The following is a 5,071-nucleotide window of genomic DNA, read 5'->3' on the forward strand; positions in this document are numbered from 1 at the left end:
ACACACACACACACACACACACACACACACACACACACATACACACACACACGCCACAGACACAGACACGCCAAAAACAGACATGCCAAAAACAGACACGCCACAAACAATACCCCCATTTGTAATGGAGGTAACAATAAACAAAAAATACTGACCTGGCGCGGCTCCGTACATGGGGTTGGAGAACTCGTCAGTTCCACCTTCAGGAGACGGTGTCACGGTGCTGGTTTCATCTGGTGGTGTGGCCTCTTCCAACTTCCCTGCACACAGTTTAGGCTTTATTAGCTTTCATACAATATTATATATACAATAGGTATTCTTCCTGGAGTTTTCAAAAGAAACTTATAATTATAGTACAAACAACGGATCAATTAGAACTACTAAGAAAACTACCAAAAAGGCTGTATATAACTTGAATGAGAAAATAGGTGTAAAGTGCTTTTACAAGGGCACAGCATCAGAGCCTGCAAGACCTAACTAGGGAATCGAACCCAGGACTTCAAGATTCTAGGTGGCCAACATATATGTCGTACATATATACAACCCTGCCCATTAGGCACCTTTCAACCATAAGGCCACAGCAAGTAATTTTATGGATGACATCAATGCGCGCATCAATTTTCGCCTGATTTGGGGAAAAAAATTTGTTGCCTTCTGCAAGTGGTCAACATGCTGAAAATGGGAAAAGATGTCTGTTGCCATGCCGGAAGGTGGATGGCAGATAAATATGAAGAGAGGAGACAAGAATTCTTACTTTGATGCAGTGATATGTGATGCTGGCTGTGTATATGTGATGTTCCTACTGAATCAAAACCATTTGTACAATGATTGAGTCAAAATTTTAGATTGTAGGAACCTTGTTTTTTTCGGCCCGCCTTGTTTTGTTTTCGCCCGCTCACATTAGATTTGGAGTCGCGGAAGGATGTCATCCATAAAATTAAGACAGTGTGGCCACCATAATTATAGAGATATGATACAAGCCTTACTCGGTGCTTTCTGACACGTCAGTTTTTTGTTGCTGACCCCGGCAGTTTCATCACGGCTACCCGGTACCTTGTCCGGCGCCGGCTCGGCGACGTAAATACTGGACCGGACCGACGTGTCCGCGGGTGGCATTTCATATACAGGACCTGGGACAGTACCGTATATTATACTATTACATACATATACACTCAAAATACGATAAATACTAATACACAGTAACACATACTTTAGCATCTGGTAAAAGAATATAAACTAGATTTTGAAATTGTTTGATCCAAAACACTTGGGTTTGGACATAATGATAGTGCACGACTATTAAATGTACAAAATAAAATGTAAAATGCTACAAAATATGATAATAACACGAAATAATACAAAACTAACATAAAAATAACATTTTACACTTCTACAACTAACAATTGCTTTAAAAGAACCGTTAGGCCACACCAATTTAATTTATTGGTTAAAGGATTCGCCCGCTCCATTTTTTTCTGATTTGCAAAAAAAAAAAAAATCAGAATCAACTGCAAAATGCTCATATTTTGCCCTGAACAGTTGAAAACAGTCCTTTTCATCCTAGTTGTTACAGTTATTCCATCTTTCAATGCAGTGCTATCATCAAAAGTTCAAAATTCATAGTTAAAATTTTGAACAAGCCTTTTGTGTTGACTTCATGGCTCCTATCGTACCATTTTGGGCCTTAATAGGATGCTTAGGCCTGTTTTTTTCGCGCAATTCACCCGCCCGCTCCATTATTTTTCTAGAAAAATCCGTTTACCAAGAAATTAAATTGGTGTGGCGTTTTGACATGTGCAGAATTTTAATTAACCTACATTGGCTGGTTGTGTCTCCATAAATGCCTCCGGGAACCTCCGAACTCCTGTTCGGCGCGCCTGCGTACACAGGCCGGTGGTCCGGAACCTCGGCGTCCGGACCTGGAGATTAAAAAAAAATATTCCAACATTGTTTATGTCTGTTTATTTATTCGCATATACTCGAAGAGAATAACAATAAAATGAACATATTACAGTAAAATAGGATATGTAGGGGGAAGATAAGAAGCCATAATGGCTTGTCCGTGAAATGATGATGATACGTGTAATGATATGATATTAGCCTCTGCGCTTGAAATAAAGAATAAATAGTATAATTAAACCTACAGGTGTCGTGTGGTGTAACGCCAGAGTGCTCATGTAATCACCGTGAGACACGATGAGGACACACTCAAATTTTTCATGCCTCCACCAACACAGGGGACAAGACAATACTCATTTTCACCTGAGCGAAGCTTAAGTGAGGAAAGTCGTGTAAAGTGCCTTTCCCAAGGGCACAAGATTGGTGGCATGTCAAGACTCGAACCCGGGACCTCTCGGTTCCGAGTCAAGCACTCTGCCGCTACGCAACACGACGTCGTCCCTCACCTGTGTGCCTGGATCCGCTCTGCGCCTGTTGTCTGGACATGACAAAGCTGAACAGGCTTCAGCCGGACCTACAATGTACACTGCGAGTACGTGCACCCGGCAAAACAACACCCTCAGCTATAAGAAACTAGGAGACTAATCTTTCTCCTGTTTTCCATAGTAAAGATGTAAGTGAAAATCCTTGAAATCAAAAATTTCTCAGAAATTAACATACTTTGGATTCATTCATTTCATGAATTGATTACGCAATATTAAGCGAGAAGACGTATCATATGTTGTTTTGTTTTCTTGTAAGATCAAAGAGAGAGTTTTCTGTAATCCGAAGATGTGATATTTCGCTGTTTTACATATCCGTGGGCGGACCTATTGTTTAATTCAAATTGCTCTTTAACCATGTTGTAGTCGTTAGTATATCAAAGGGATCGCTAGTTCCTCTGATGTCACGCCTACGTGTAACGTCTGATTTGATTTACTAGTATTCGTTGGGCCAGGACTACCCGTGTATTGACACGCAGCCAGGGAGGGAGGGAGGGAGGGAGGGAGGGAGGCTCATGTTGTTGGAGCGCGAATCCTTCTCTTCACGGCAAAAACTCCCTCGGCAGCAAATCGTCCCTCGCGGCCGTATATTACTCGCGTCGCTCACAGAAGAAATAACGCCGACCCCCAACAAGTCTGCGAAGTAGGCTACCTCTCGCTGGGGGTTGTTCTGTAATTGGCCTGCCCTCCCTTGAAGGAACGTTCGTTAGTACCGTCATTGTTTCCTCACTAACAGGACAACTCCCTTTCGACTCACCACTAGCTACCATACTTACAAGATAACTACGTTAGTTATATCCAATTGCTACAGTAAGTGACTCATTCATTATAATGTTGTCAAAATGCATGCAGTGCGAGTTGTAGGAGAATATCTATTTTGGGATGTAACTTTGTAAGCTTTGTTTGAATAGAAGTGGGAGCACGGGTGTTGTGTGTGTAATTGGATTTCGAGCCACAACAAATTATCCGGCTTAGCTTACTAGTAGGGTAGACTGTGTAGAAAAAGCCGGGGTTTTCCTAACCTGCAGCTGGATCCAAGACTGTTCTCGCTGCCAGCCACTAGTTAGAATCTGAAGGCTGAGACTATGGTAACTGAGGGGTGTCTTTCCTTGGGGACATATTGGCCCTTGAGCCGAGGAGCTAGCCATGTGTACCAGTGTTTGCAACCGTCTTGCAAACACTGACTAGGGTTCTCTGGCCCCATGCGGAGAACTGAGAGTCGAACATAACTTGTACAACCTTTCCTCGTTATAGTCAAACTGCAAATCCTGTGTCATCAACCGAGATTAAAATTGACATCAGGAAATATTTGATTTGCGCCTCCTTCAAAGAGCGACCTTAAAGAAGAAGCCGTTGACAAATAGTCAAACATGTTGAGTCATTGCAGCGTGCAAATTGTACCTGCAGGGATACGTCTTCTGTTGTCTCACACGACTCATCTTCTGTTGCGTCGCTTAATGCATATTTGTACAGCGTTACATGTGATCTGTTTATGGCACTGACGTCACTCGAAAACACCCTGATCTGACTTCCCGCGCCAAACAAAGCGTGAAAAACGCACCACTATTCAGATATAAGACAGACCTGGCATGATTCAAATGCCTTTCTAAGCTTAGAATATGTGATAGACATAGTAAGAAGCATCTCTTCTTGAAAGTAGATGTATAGGGTGTGTAATAGGCTATTTGTTAATGCATAAGTGGGATATGTGTCCTCTTGAAAATTGAGCAGTAAGTTCATTTAACCTACGACTAGGTGGCGCTTTTTTACACTGATCTTTTCTAGATCCTCATCGTTATCATCCTTATCAACGTAAAGAGTAACATTGTAAGTCCTAAGTAGGTTTTCTGCACAGTACTCCAATGTAGAGTTGCGCATAGCTTCAATATGGCCAAGATGCCATCTAAAAACTCAATATTGCTAGCATCATTTGAAACATCTTGTACATATCAACAGTAGTCTAGCCATGCAAGCATGTTTGCCAAACGTTGCACAACGTCTGTATGTAAAATCATCTTTCTTCTTTCAAGCAGTAGCTATAAATTATGTCTTCCATTGTCTAACCAGGCATGTTCGTGCCCTTTGAGCTGTGAAAAAAATGCTCATATATCAGCGGCCGTAACTATGTCAAGGTTTGTTTTCCCTCCCCGCGTGTCATTGTTCCCCCTTCTGCACTTCAAAAGAAGAAAACAGGAGAATGAAACATCATGACTGAGAAATTCGTTATCATACATTTCTTCAGGTGATTGAAATTGGACAGAATTTCAGGTCATCTTGCAATTGCACAAGCCAACGCAAAGCTATTAAGACAATTATGAACCCTCGACATTTGGGTAAGTTGTTTAGGGCCTCATTATTGCTAGCATGCTGAAGTGAATGATGGCAATTTCTCGCATTACGGCATGAAATCAATTTACTGTTGGATTTTTTTACGACAGAAAAACCGAACTTACCCCCCCCCACCCACACACACAGTAGCAAAGGGTATATGTTATCATGTATACTCTGGAGTTTTTGCCGCTATAGCCATTGGCTAGCTAGTATGATATGTCTTAATTTTTTTCACAGCTTATATATATATAAGCTTATATATATATAAGCTTATATACAGCTTATATACAGCTTATATA

Source organism: Branchiostoma belcheri, unplaced genomic scaffold (assembly GCF_001625305.1).
Source record: "Branchiostoma belcheri isolate BF01 breed outbred unplaced genomic scaffold, Haploidv18h27 scaffold57, whole genome shotgun sequence".
NCBI lineage: Eukaryota > Metazoa > Chordata > Leptocardii > Amphioxiformes > Branchiostomatidae > Branchiostoma > Branchiostoma belcheri.